Source organism: Platalea leucorodia, assembly GCF_965183815.1.
Source record: "Platalea leucorodia genome assembly, chromosome: 6".
NCBI lineage: Eukaryota > Metazoa > Chordata > Aves > Pelecaniformes > Threskiornithidae > Platalea > Platalea leucorodia.
The window spans coordinates 29,927,032-29,941,529 of record NC_138828.1 but is presented as its reverse complement, the minus strand read 5'-3'; the positions used below and the strand labels follow the sequence as shown (position 1 = coordinate 29,941,529).

At 45.5% G+C, this 14,498-nt stretch overlaps 1 protein-coding gene across 14 annotated transcripts in view; it reads right to left on the bottom strand.

The window, feature by feature from the left end:
- TBCK (TBC1 domain containing kinase) overlaps positions 1–14,498 on the bottom strand; it is a 158,008-nt gene that overhangs the window by 3,938 nt on the left and 139,572 nt on the right. For 12 of the 14 annotated variants that reach the window (XM_082316533.1, XM_082316531.1, XM_082316526.1 and 9 more), the window contains 5 exons: positions 6,025–6,219; positions 4,465–4,568; positions 4,105–4,247; positions 2,684–2,729; positions 1,528–2,397 (listed from right to left, as the gene is read on the bottom strand). The gene's annotated coding sequence lies outside the window, so the exon portion shown is untranslated. The remainder of the gene's footprint in view (positions 1–1,527; positions 2,398–2,683; positions 2,730–4,104; positions 4,248–4,464; positions 4,569–6,024; positions 6,220–14,498) is intronic. The other 2 variants (XM_082316528.1, XM_082316532.1) reach the window with 2 other exon arrangements.

Genomic DNA, 14,498 nt, shown 5'->3' with positions numbered 1-14,498 from the left:
CTGTGCACAATTCAGACCATGAAATGCCTTGGGTGATCTTTGTCAACTGTCCATATTCCATCCAGCCCTTCTGTATATAACAAACATTTTATTCTTTAGAACTAGAACAACTATTAGCTCTAGCTGGAACTGAATATTTATCAGAACTTTGGACTAATTTTATAGTTATGTATCATGCATGTGGTGTGCAGTTTCCCGGGGAATTCTTCTGTTTGGTTTGGGATTTTTTAAACAAGGAACCATCATCACTGCTAACAATTCTAAATTTGACAAAGTAATTGTAACGTTTAAGAAAATGACAAAAGATTGATAAAATGTTGTTAGTGGCGCAGCCTTAAAGCTTCAAAACTGTATATATAGAAGAAATAGGTCTCAGATCTTTTAAATACTTAAATACAATGTAAAATAAATGTCAGCTTCATATCATAAAACTATCATTAAAAAAAATTCATGTTAAGCCTTGCACAAAGTCCACAGAGACAAAATCACGAGACCATTAGAGGTCATATTCCAAACGCCTGTTTCTGACAAAGCACTGTTTTGAAAATATTTTTCCAGTTTGTCCCCTAGGACAAAGCACAGTATGTATAGCAGAAGTTTATTTGACCAAACAGATAGTCTCCTGTAAAACTGTATCAAGAAACATTTTGAAAAGGAAAAAACAATTCATTTGTAAACATTTTTAAACTATTTTGCTTCAAATACGATCATGATCTTTTTCTGTTAACGTTACTTTGTAAGATGTCAGAAATATTTGTGAATAGTTGAAATACCTTGTCCTTATTTTAAAGTAATCAGTAAAGGAGGCTGTTACTTGCTACTAATTGGAAATCTTGTTTTCATTTCTGGATCGAAAGTCTCATTTTTATTGCAGTGAAATGAACCAAGAGATGACAATTCAACCAAAGTGAAGTTGCTACCAGATTTAAAAATAAAAGTAGGTTTCACTGTAATACGACAAGAGCATTATATGTATTACTCAAAAGGAAGAATGACAATTTTCAACCTAGCTTTTTTTAAGAACAGTTTCACAGGTAATTTAAGAGCTTCTGCAATACAAAATGTCCATTTTACAAGCAGCAGCAGCTACCATAGTACCTGCACAAACTGTTAGATTCTCTGGCATCTGACAAGATTAACACATTTTGGTCTGGTTCATCTACAGTGGATGAAGATGGTCTCTACCACATATTACTACAGCTTTCTGAGATTGAGGCTCCTTGGTTAAAACAGAAATCTGTCTGTCTATCCCCTAGCTCTGCAAGACTGTAAGAGTTTTTTGCCCCTTTACAAATGGCCCTTAGAACCCAAACTTGAATGAATTCAGAAGGGAAGCAGAAATAAGTACTCGGGTGACACGCGGAGGATTTGGGGTCTCTGTGTTTTATGAACGCGTTTCATCATTACAATCCAACAAGTAACATGGTAAAGCCTTCTTAACGACCGACAGCTCAGCTGACAGTGGACACTGGGGTAGTCGTCACGAGTCTGGCTCTGAAGTAGCTGCTATGGCTGTAAGTCACTCACCGCTGCAGCTGGTGGTGCCGTGCCGCTGCACGTGTCTCCTTCTCTCAGCGTTTCCGATGCGACGAGGCCAGGTCGGTCAGTGGTTCTGTTGTGACGATCCTCCAGGCCTCTCAGGCAGCTCCACGCACCTCAGCCGGGAGGGAGCTGGTACTGCCGTTTTCACCTGAGCCTCAAGAAAGAGATGAGAATATGGCCTGAGGTCTTCCTATGAAGTAGGTTATAACTGCCCTTCCTGCCTAGGGTTTAATAGGAAACTGTGCCAAAAGAAATTCCTGCTTAAATACCTAGGCAAGCAGAAGAAATTGCACTAAGTTAACAAGAAAACATTTCTCAAATGCACTGTATAACCTTTTGCCAGCTTATAATTTAATGTTTTCAAAAGACAAGTTAAACATTTTTCCCCCAGAAAAGATGATTGAAAAATAAAGGTTTTTCATAAATTACAGGTACCATGACCAGTGGCAGTGTGCATTTGCTGACACAACAGAAGGGACCGATACAAGATTGTGTTTCCAGGTTCCATTCTATGCACTCGCCTCACCTCTCATCAGAGCCATGGCATTAAGGCACTAATGAGTGCTTCCAATAAACCCCATTGGTTCTGGAGAAAAGCTCCCCTCGGTTTCCTTCAATAAATTACCCTAGCCTTGGAGGTCAAAACAGTGGTTTTAATATAGTTGGAGATTACAATAACCACCCTAATAAGAGTCAGATTAGTCATGAGAAGACAACCCTGAGCAGGAGAACGCTCCTGACAGCAGCCTCCATCGTCCTGCTCCGTCCTCAGGGAGAAGAGACGCAACCGCAGCACCTGCCTCCGACCCCAGTGCCAGGTCTTTCTCCATACGCCCCGTTATCGGTGGTTCCTCCCTGCAAATGAGGCACAGTGAGTGTCTCAAAGACTGCTAAAATTAGAGACTTTGGATCAAGCTGTCAAGCATGGTGACAGTCACCTTGAAATGTGTTCACTCTGCATTTGAAGAAGATACACAAGATAAACTATAGCTGTCTGTCTTTAAAATTTTAATTGTGAATGTCAGAAAGAGTCATTGTCAACTGAGACCCAGTTAAATCCTATGCAATTTTTATTTATATAGATCTGTATCTCAAACACCGAATTATCAAACTTTTCCTGGTAATTAGAACACTTTCTTACCTGCTGTTTTATCCTGATGTCCTGTAGTCACACAAGGTTTTATGACCTCAAATGTTCCACACCAATTAAAAAAAAAAAAAAAAAAAAGAAATCAAGATGAGCAGTGCGTTGGTGTAAACCCACACCTTTAGAAGGCAATAATGGACATTATGGTGGTAACTTCCAGTAGTGGTTTGAAAGGAGACAGAAACCTCCTCGTGCTTTGGAAGTGAGGACATTCTCAGAGCACACCTACTGCCTCACACTGACCTAGCAGTAAGTGAGGAAACGCTTTAGTTGGTTGAGAGGAAGATGCCGACGGACTGCAGATCTTCAGAGGCTGCAAAGACACCTTTAACAGTACAGACTGAAGCACCTATAGAGTTCAGACACCAGCTCCTTGTAGGTTTTCAGGATTACAAGTTCAAAATTAATCAAATCACCTTCTAGCTGCTCTGCTCTTACCAATTCTTGCACACTTGTATGACCTCTTCCAAGCCCAAACCCTGTTCCTTCGCTTTGAAACAAATTGTCCTCTAGACAGTGCTCTTGCTGGTTGCTTTGGGCTGAGATAGATAGCCTCTTTTTTGAAAGACTAACAGTTTATTTTTTATTTCTCTCTCTTCTTAAACTTAACAAACAGCCTGAGTAACATTACTGAGATCAGGATAGCAGTTTCTTTTCATAGCAAATAACCCAATGACTGGATCTGAGTGCTGACTGGACTGTTCACGTTAGGTTGCCTTTTTTCTCCTAAGAAATCTCTAATTTAACTCCCAAGAGCCAGATGGGATATCATGCTTACGCATGCTTGATACACGTCAAAAGTATAGATCTGTCCCTCATTTTCTTAATAACATGTCAAACGACGAAGCAAAGTGGACCTGAATTTTCTAAATAAAGACCAAAATAATTCCCTACTCTACAGATCAGGCACTCCCCATCATTATTTTTCCTCAGGTTGCTTCCCAATTGTAGTTAAGAATCAACCAATTCTCTCTTTACTCTTAGCAATATTTAACCTCATTCTGTAGTACATGGGCAAATTTTTGCCACTTTACTGTTTTCCTGTAATCCAGCTATTAAAGGACTCCCCAAGACCCAGGAACAAGGCTCCGTTGTCATCAAACCACTCTTCCACAGCTACCACAGACACCACATCCCTAGAGCAAAAGGGCCATCTCTGGACTCTCTGTACCGGGAAACACTATGTATCATTGCACGTGCTGTGCGCACGTGTGTGTGCACACATGCGTATTGCGCCCACCAGGCTGAGGCCAGGATGAAGTGTTTGAGCAAGGAAGCCAAGTATTTATCTGGCACACAGAATGAGGACGCCCCTTCTCTCTGTGCTACAGCCAAATCCTGCCTTCCTCTGACCACAGGATACTACAGCACTTTTCCAGTAATTTTTGTTAATCTTCTACTTTATGACTTTTTACCTTCTGTTCAGGCCAGGAATAGTCCTCTTTCACACTCTTCTCACAGTTTTTTTTTTTTCCTCGTCATGCATTTCAACAGCCCATGCTCTCGTTTCAAACTCTCATCCAGAATCCTTTTGATATTCATTGAGTTTGGCAAACGCCTGGAAAGACAAGGTCCAGTGTGCACTCCGAGAATGATTTTACTGTGTTTGCGTGCAACACCAGTGCTAAAGCTGGGGATTGCCATTTACACGGGAGACACCATCGTTGCTCTGATACCACTGGTGCCCCAGCAGAAGGAGGGGACCACGTCATCTCCTCCCTTGCCTTTTGCCCCTGCCCCCCCTTTAGGTCAAAAACTCGAAGAAGTGGACTTACCAGATTTCTCCCCCGTCAGGATGGTCCAAGACACAATTCCCCCACGTATGAAGCAGGATTACTGCGGCGTGCATATGCTCTGCTTCAGTGCCTGTGGCTTCTTACTGCAAACAACAAAAAAAAGCCTTTCAGAGAAAATTGGCTTTGAAACAACCAAAGGCCTGGATGTGTATCTTAGTGAGTGCCCATCCTTCTCCTCTGCAAGGAAGCTGGTAACGTTAATCACAGAATCACAGAATGCGTTGGGATGGAGGGGACCTTTAAAGGCCATCTAGTCCAACCCCCCTGCAATGGGCAGGGACATCTTCAACTAGAGCAGGTTGCTCAGAGCCCCATCCAGCCTGGCCTTGAATGTTTCCAGGGATGGGGCATCCACCACCTCTCTGGGCAACCCGTTCCAGTGTTTCACCGCCCTCACTGTGAAAAATTTTTTCCTTGTGTTAAGCTTCCATAGACAATGCAAAACCTCTCGGGTCTGGTGGCATAGTCACATAACATTACACTTGGTTTAAGCAAGATTCCTCTTTCAAAATGGCTCAGTTGGTAATAATATCAACTTAACAGAAATTAAGTCTTCGTGAGCTCCACAGCAGCCACTGCTTTATCAGTCAATTAAACATGCCTGGGACTGTCCTCTGGCCCTGAGGTTACACAGCACATAATACCTGTATCCATACTATTAAATCTATATCCATGCATCCATACTATGAAATCCCCTTCTCCCCAACGGGGTGTCGATGTGCAGTCTGTCTGTGGACAGCTGACCCCAGGGTGAGCTGACTGCCAGCCGTACCAGGAGCTGTTTGGAGCAGAGCTGGCTGGTGAGGGCTGATGCTGGGCCAGCGTTTGCTGGAAGAGCTGGAGCCCACGGGGCTCAATGTCGCTGCAGGTCCCGACTCCCCAGAATGGCACCCACAGAAACAGCCCTGAATCCACCCAGCCACAGCCCCATCTAGCAAGTCCTGATTTAAGACAGGAGAGGTGTGCCCTGCCTACTGTAGGCAGGTGACGAGAGGGCTCTCTGAGGACACAGCCGTGTGACGTGGACAGTAAAACACATCCCTTCCTTCAGAAGTGCTCTGCCAACCCCTTGACACAAACACACACAGTTTGCCTCTCAGTTTGCACAACCGGCCTGCTCTTAGCATGGCTGCCTTGCAAAAAGTACTTTGCAGACGTACGTATACAACAGAGCCAGCAAACAAGAAACCAGTCATCAAAGCCAGAGCTAGGGCAGGTGGCATCAATGCAAGAGGAGTGGGCACAGGGGAGGGGGAGAGGTCGCCGTCCCCCCCTGCCCCATGCACCACTACTTTGTGCACAGCCACCACTGAGGTGCAGCTGTGGGACACTCTCGCAAAAATCCCTACGAATAAAATCCCAAGGATGCTTGGATCCACCACTCCCACACCAAGGTCCAGTCCCTAGTAAGGGCTGTGACTGGTGTCCTCAGACATGATCATACCTTCTTGTACCCCTGGGAAAAAACACTGACTGTGGCTACAACCCTCAGCTAGTGAAATCAACAGGGGGACAGACAGCTGTATTTCTTGGCTGTACCTCTCAGGTGCTCTTGGCCCACACAGCAGTCCGATGTGGAAGGAGAAGGAAGATTTGCTCTTGGTCCCCCTCCTGCTGTGGCCCATGAATGGCACCTTGTCAGGCTTCCCCCTTGCGACACATTCCCCATCCACAGAGGAAGTACAACGGGAAGCCCCACGGACACTCCTGCTGGAAGAGCTGCACAGTCCACTCCTAAAACACAAAAACACATTTTCCTCAGATCCCGTCTCAGGTTGTCACACAGCTGCTCCACAGCGATTCTGCCAAAGAAAAAGGAACCACTGCCAATTTAAAGTATGTTTTTACATGGTTTTATTCCCAGATGAGCACAATAATACATGTGTAGCACAAGTGCCCAGAGAAAAAAAGATAAGCAGCCAAAAGTATACCCTGATACGTGATCGGTAACAGATCGAAGGCAACATCCAAATTTTAAATTAAGAAAAAAAAAAAAAAAAAGCTGGCTGACTTAAAAGAAAAGTCTCTTGCCTATTATTTTGCTCCAGCAAATGTTGGAACTTACTTACTCATTGGATCTTAATACCAGTATTTTGGGATGCCAAGTGCGAGTAAGCTTTCTCCCCTTTTTCCAGACCTTTCCATCTAGATGTAAATCCTGTGAGTGGCACAGTGAAATGCACTCTCGCATCCCTGGCTTCAGGTCTAGCAAGAGAGCAAGAGCTCCCCATCTGGGAGCTGAGGTGATGTGTGCCACCTCAGCTGGCGATGACAACACCGGAGTTCTCAGCAAAGACCACCCTGACGTCCAGCCCGATGCGGGTAGGGAACTAAACCCAGATAAGCACTGAGCAGTGCCAGTTATGCTTTTAAATGAGGAAAATAACTGGAAGACTGTCTAAGGCAAGAAATTTGATTAGTAGGATTCAGAGGGGCATCCAAGAGAGACACTTTGACTTCCATCCCTCTCAAGTTCTGAGTTAGCTCAGGAAATGTTGTCATCTTAGCTCAGTTTCTTGGACCAGGTGGAGAACAGGAGAAGTTGTGATCCCATAGGGCTCTTCAAGGTTTCCATGCCCAGATGGGATGTTTAGTGTTCTCAAATATCAAATACACATGATTCTCGTTATAGTCTAGGGGATCCCTTTAGCCATTATGCCTTGGAGTGTATAAACAGGGCTCGAAGACACTGAAACTGCTCACTAATATTAAACCCCACAACTCTATAGCGGACAACAATTCACACAGAAAGCAGGCACCATCATTGCATAGTTAGAGGTGTCATTAAACGGCGAGCAATTCAGTTTCCCTCCTGTCGTATGCCACTGGTTTTATCCTGCTTATAAAAAGATATTTTAATTGGCTGAGCGCCATTACTGAAGGCTGATTGCTAAAAGTGAGTGATGTTTAATTACCCACAAGGTACACCAGGGAGCTTTGCGGGGTGTTAGGAGACCTCAGCACTCTGGCAGCTTGGCTGCATATTAGCAAGCAGCCCTGGCACACTCACACGCTCGCTGGGAAACTCACTGTGAGCTATTCTGCCAGCTTTTATCGGAGTAATTTGTTTGCCAATAAAGATATGTGACTGGGGCTTGAAAAAAATATTTCATTAACATGAAAAACAGGCAGAGAAAGTACATGGTACATCAAGGGATGCCTTCATCGCCTTTGATCCGCTTACATAGGTGGTGAGAGGGCTAGACAAAAATTGTCAGGGTTCAAATACGGCCATAGAGCTCCAGTCCACAGGGCTCTCACTCAGGCTCTTCGTAACACTGTTCCTCGTCTTCCATTCAGCCACCCTCTCCCAGGACACCACTTAGTCCAAGGAGTGTGTTTGGCATCGCAGCGAACACACGAACGATGACTAACCCTCCGCGGCTGGCTGGGGCCAGGCGGTCCCTAATGCCTGCAACTCTCCTCATTTTTCTCTTGAGTTTTGTCAGAGGTATGAGCTGTGCTACTGAAGACATCAGGCAAATTCAAACTTTCATGTTCCCTGATGAAGATAAGGAGGAGATTTTCCTTCCCTGACATGCAAGTCTGCTTCCTTCCTAATGAGGGACCCTCAGCAGAGGAGACCCATTCAGTACCACCCTCTGCACGAGCTGCTCCGACTGAAATCCCCTGCGTACTGCAACCAAGTCCTAGCACGGAGGTAGCAAACTGCACAAAAAACCCCAAATAGGGCAATATCCCGAGCGTGTGGCAAGCAGATCTGAACTATGACCCTTCAAGAGGCAACTACGGGTGAAACCACAGGAGGCACAAATGGGGAACACAAGCAATCCTGCAACTGCACTCACCAGTACGGGACTGCAAAACAACTGGACGCCATTTCTGGTCCTGAAATGCACTGACACACACTTCAACTGGTGAGTTTTCCAGTGGCCGGCCTGCCTGGGACAGCCTGGGAACACAGCATCTCCAAACCACACGAGGCTGCCAACAGTGACGACGAGGTAATCTTGCAGCATGCAAAATAATACGCGAGGGGGATTTTTGAACCTCACACTATTAAAAACATCCTTGGAATAATGGCTGCATCCTGACACTCAACAAGGACAACCCATGCTTCACGTCTCAGTGATGGGGCAACAACTCCCTTAGGGGATGTGTACAGACTGCACAAACGAGCTCCACCCTTTGAAGACCGCGCTGTTGGGAAGACGAACATCTTGCAGCCGTAAGGGAACTGTGCAGAGCTGCAGCAGAATAGGCACAGGCTGCTCCAGTGGTCTCGGGCTGCTCCAGTGGTCTCGGGCTGCTCCAGTGGTCTCGGGCTTTGCCCACCAGACCTTCAGCTGAGGGGTGAGGCTGCCCGCCAGCTCCGCGAACATGCTCAAGGGACCGGTAGGAATTTTCTCTGTGCACCTCTCCGCACCTCTATTTATACTGCTGTCAGTAAGGTGAGTAAACTCACCCACGTGGCAGATAAGAGAAGTGGGCAAATGCTTATATCGTGCACCCAGAGGTAGGTAAATGCCATTTACTTGAACTTACTCGCAAATCCTACTGCTACACACTGTCCTCTTGATACAGAGACAGGTCAACGAGCCTAACCTGCAATAGCAGATAGTTAAAAACAGCAGCACACTTAAAAGCTTCCATTATCCAGCATTACTGAATGGGGGAAGCTTATAAACAAGTTTAATTTGTCTGTAACTTCCAGAAGCCCGGACCTCCGACTTGGCCCTTTTGCCACCGCCACAGTCAGGCGAGGCACGCTGAAGACACTTCAGACCCAGCTGCCATTGGCTTCTGTGGTGCAAGATCAGGTCCTTCGTTAATACCATACAAAACCCCTTGCTTCTGATTAAAATGAATCCTCTGAGCTGCTCAGTGAAGCGCATCTGACTTTCCTGAAGGAATTGCTGAACAGGGCATCTTAGAAGGCTGCTGTACAGAAAGCCAAGAAAACCAAAAACACGATGCAGAGGAACTTGGGCAGCCATGAGACAAGTAGATCAGACACTAATGAAATCACCATGAGCTGTTCGTATGTGATTTTTCTCAGTCGCTTGCTAATTTTTAACAGGCATTTCCCCCGGCCCTTGCCAAGCAGTTGGCAAACTCACTGCAAAAGAGCCGCAAGTGCTCCAGTAACAAACATCCAAGCAGCGTTTCAAAGCGGATGTAGTAAATGGAGTTCTTACTCCAAGAACTGTTGTTTAAAACCCTATTTCTCCTGTACCTGAAAACAAACTCTTTTGCCTACATCAAAGAACTGAAATGCAACATCCCTCCCTCCTCCACCATGTTCTGCTTTGTGCTACAGCTTTTTTTTTCCTACCTAGGTATACCATGTCATTCCTATCTCCTACGCAGAGTACTCCAGAAGGCTCCAAAGTAGATTCTTTCATTAAACAACAGCTACCAACATTCGAAGTCTTTTACAAAGTGCATCTGCCACAACACTAAACCAGGACAGCACCAGGGCAGGACAAAGGGAGAGCTCTTGCAGCCTCACACTCAGCACATTACAGTTTTGCTGCAGAGCTTCCAGTCTAGCCCACAGTGACACCAACCTGTCAAAAGCCCTTCAACAGACCTACCAGCAATTTTATAAAAACTATACTTAAAATACTGGCATTCTCACCTGCAAAATACAAACCCTCAAGCCACCTCCTCTGGTTCCAGTCCTTACAACCCTTTGGGCTGGTGGAGAGGTGGTGCTGCTTGCAATTAGTCCCAGCTGAGGGCTCTAACCCCCGGGCAATGCCCACTGCCCAGCTGCAGCCCCCGCAGCTAACGGTGCTCCTGCACCAGGGGACCCAGTGCCGAGCCAACACCACTCCGGATGGGCCCTAGATGTGCCATTTACCCCCACTGGGAGCTGAGGTCTCTAGTGGGATAAACCAGCATGGGCACTGCCTGCGTCAAGCCAGCTGTGCTGCCTGTGCACACATGCTGGCTCACTTGGGTGTCTCTGCACAGCCTGACGGCAGGCAGCCACAGGCATCGCAACACCCGCACGCCTTGCCACGGTGGGGTTTCTAACTCCTGGCAGGACCCAATCCTGCCGCCAGTGCCCCTGGCTCCAGTTAGGGCTGAAGCCCCCAGTGTGAAGAGATTCAAATCAAGTCTCTACAAATAAAACTGGAAGAAGCCCCATTTGCCTCTGAGCCTTCATGGTTGGGCAGTCCACAAAGAACAACCACTTGAATTTATACAGCTTATCAAGCCTGCACTACCCACCCCGCACTGCCGAGGCAGCCCTAGCAGCCCGGATCCTGATGGGTACCCTCAACCAACAGCAGGAGAGCGGGCACTGGTGTTGCTTCTAAGCATAACCAAGTCTTCGATTAAGCAGCAAGTTGCTAAGGCTGCAAATTCAGAACTGGAATATTTCTTTATCTTGCCTGTGGTAAGTGTGTGTATGTGCGCTTTGGAGTTGGATGCACTCACCACAGCACACCATGTGGGGGTACAGCTCCCCATCCTCTGCACAGGTTGCTTCCTCTCCCCTCCTGTCTTTTCCTCCTCTTCCTCCTCACACAGCTCTCAAAGTTTCCCAATTGCGCTTTTTCTCTTACCCTCCAGTTTGTTCCAGGACCCCAACTTTTTTCTCTCCATCTTCCAGCTCTGTGTTGCTGCTGCGGTCTTGAGCTTCTGATGAAAAACAGGCTATCAAAGCCTTTATCCTCAGCTGCATACTTTTAAGTTTAGGCCCCCGTCTACCAGGAAGATTCACGTTAGGTATAAAGTGCTGCACCTGGCAGCGTTTGCCAGATCCTGCCCAAACAATAATAAAGTTTCTTTGCCTCAGGACCTGCTGAACCCAAAGACTGTTTTCCCTGGCAACGAGAGGCCGATCTACTCTTCGAGATAAATATTAAGCAAACAGGAATTTTGTTACTTTAGGAACTAAGAAGCTAGAACTTTTTCCTTGTGCCCACAACGCTGAGCTATTTTTAAAAAATTAATTCCTGTGGTATTTTCCTAATAGCCATAAAGCAGCAGGGCATCCTTTCAGACACACTTTGCTATTATTACTCTGTCTATGGCTCGTGACTATGACCTTCCAAATTCAGAAAGATTAGCCAGCTGTCAAAAAAAAAAAAAAAAAAAAAAAAGAAATTCTTCTCTTTGTAGCCTTTCCTCTATTGCTTGTTTTCCCTGGGCAGCAGCTCAGGCCTGGCAGAAAACCATCTTTTAGTTCCTGCCCTAAGACTCCATCACATCTTGGAAAGGTCCAAGTACTGAATGTTGCAACTTGGACCTTCTGCATACCAAAAAAAGAAAAAGAAAAACTCGTACCTCTTGCCAATGTTTCAACAAGCAAAAACAGTGAACCAAAACCCAAGTGAAGTATTGTTGCCCATTCATGTAATAACAAAACTTTCTATACCTGAAAAACAACATCAGTAACTTAAAATGACCAAGGGGCACCAATATCAGCCATTCCAACAATCATACTGTTCCCTTCATCTCAGGAGATGACAGGTAAATGGAGTTTGTGACTTTGCAAGTAATTCTAATAAAAGCATGAAGTCCATAGCAAATTATGATACAGACCCCTATCAGCTTGAGGACCTCTTTTTAAAACTGCATTCAGAGACACAGTAATTAGCTGTTCTCTCTCCTCTGTACTTGTTCCCTGGTTTAAAATACAGAACAACATTTTTTTCTAAGACTATGTAAAGATAAACAAAGATTAAAATTAGGGCAAATATCTCCTTTCCCTGATTTCATTGTCTGAACCTTCATTAAACTCCTCAGTAAGCAAGGTCAGACCCCATCTGTTTTCTATTCACACACACAATTTATTTCTGCTTGCCCATGGTCCGTGCCCAGGGAGGGCACTCCCAAGCAATCAACCTTTCATTCCCAGCTCCTGACCCCATTCCTTTTCTCCCATCCTTTTACATTTTCCAGCCTTCTGGCCATCTTCTAACAGCAAAATCAACTTTTTCCTGCCTGGGCCAAGAGAAGAGGCAGTTGCAACATGCCCTTATGAAGAAGAAATTGCCTCTTGCCATGTTTTCTACCTGCCAGAGCGAGTCTGCAGTTGTCTGTCCTCCTCGCCCTAACCCACTCTGTTGCTGCTGCCCTCAGCAACGCCTGTAAGGCCACAAGATGTGGCAAGATCTGGAGCAGCCTCTCGTGGCTCTGGTTTGCATCTTGTCACACTCCCCCTGCTACTGCAAATGCACCCTGAGCCAAAAGCCTCTTTCAAGTCAAAACCTAACTTACCGACACACAATGAGTCAAGCGACTGGTAACAGTGGATTTTGAAACTTAAAACATTTCCCCTGCATGTTAATGCTCTTTTCCCTCTACTTGATGAGTCCATCTTCAAACTCTGTCCTAGAGAGGTGATGAAAATAAGATACAGTGAGACACACGCAGGTCAGAGCTTCACCCATTGGCACAGCCCATCTGTGCCACCTCTCTCCTGGAGCTCAGGTACTGACTTCAGAGATGGCGGGACTAAGCTTAGTGTTGCCACTATGCTAAGGAAAGTACATTTACATAAATTCAGCTGATAGCAAAGTTATGGTAAAGGTTTTAGTTCAAATGGTGCTATGCTATTTTTTCATCAGCTGATTTTCCGGCCCATGAATTCATTTACTCAGAAAAAATATTTAATTCTCTTGTATGTCAGAATCACAAAACTTACTATGCTTGTTCCATATCAAACTTAAGGAAAAAATAGGCGATGGGTTGCAAAGCTGTCTAAAGCTGAACACTAATAATTGCTGGATGAGAATACAATAAACAAAAAGTTATCAACAACTTCTGGCTAATTTCAGAGGGCAAAAGGGAAGGACTTCATTCAGCAAAAAAAGAGCAAAATCCCAAGAGGAAAAAGTAAGCAATTTTTCCTCCAGTCAATATTGCTTACAATAATTCCAGTGTTCTATTCCAATGCTACATTTCTAGACTCGTTATTTGTTCTCCCAGGCATTGGAAATAAAAAATAAAACCAACTTTTCTTCCCCTCTGAACAAGCTACAGTGAACTGCAATAGATGACGAGCTGAGCGTGCCTCTAGCAGGCGGCCAATTCCAATACCGCACCTTTATTTATATAGGAGGAACAACACACATATAGATATTTTTAATATATGTATCCCATATATATATTAAAAATATATGCCTATTTATGTGTTCAGGTAAAACATGTAACAAGGGTTGCTTGAGAAGTGCTGCCAAGGCTGGTCAGTGGTGGGAAGGCAGGACCTCCCGACCCCCTCCCTGGGGCCTGCTGGGGGAGCAGGTGCTACCGAAGAAGGAGCAACCTCCCCTAGTGCCAGTTTCTCCCCATTTCACACGTGCAAATCCTCAGCAGTTTGTCAGGCTCTGCTTGGTGTAACAAAAGCCTTCAGTCTCCTAACATTTTAAAAGGGTTCAAAGAAACATAACATGAGCTAGTTAAAAATACCACGTGGAGTGTGTATACACACCCACCCCACTCTAAGCCAGAATCACAGAAAGCAAAGTTTGTACAGCCTAATAGCTCATCCTGCCTATCCCCCCTCCCCTGCAGGACTCCTCCGGAACAATATCTGCTCTGTTGCCTTGCCTGGTGTGCTTTGAAAGCCCCAGGTGACCCCCTCTTCAAAGCAGGCATGCAGACTGTAACCCTGCGTATGCCTATACCCTGCCTGGCACAAAGAGGCTCTAAGCTGAACCAGGCACCTCCTGGTGGTACCCGATGTAAAGAGATGCTGGAGAGCTCAGGCTGCAGTCCTTTTCCTGACCTTCATCCAGAATTTTTCTTCAGCTAATTTGAAACTCCTCCTCTTGGGGATCACCCAAAATGTCTTTGTACCGTTCAGATTGTGTCTTAATCACCTGGCCAAACCTAAGTCCTGCAGCTCTTTTGATTTTTCCTGGTTAATCGAACTTCTTGGTCACTTTGCCATTTTTGATGCTGCTCTCAGGATTCCTCTCACATACAGTGATCTCCTCCTGCTTCAGACAGCTGCAGAGTGCCAGGCAGCGCGATAATTGCAGACAGCAGGGCGTTCCCACAGCTCTCACTGATGAGACCAGCGCAATGCT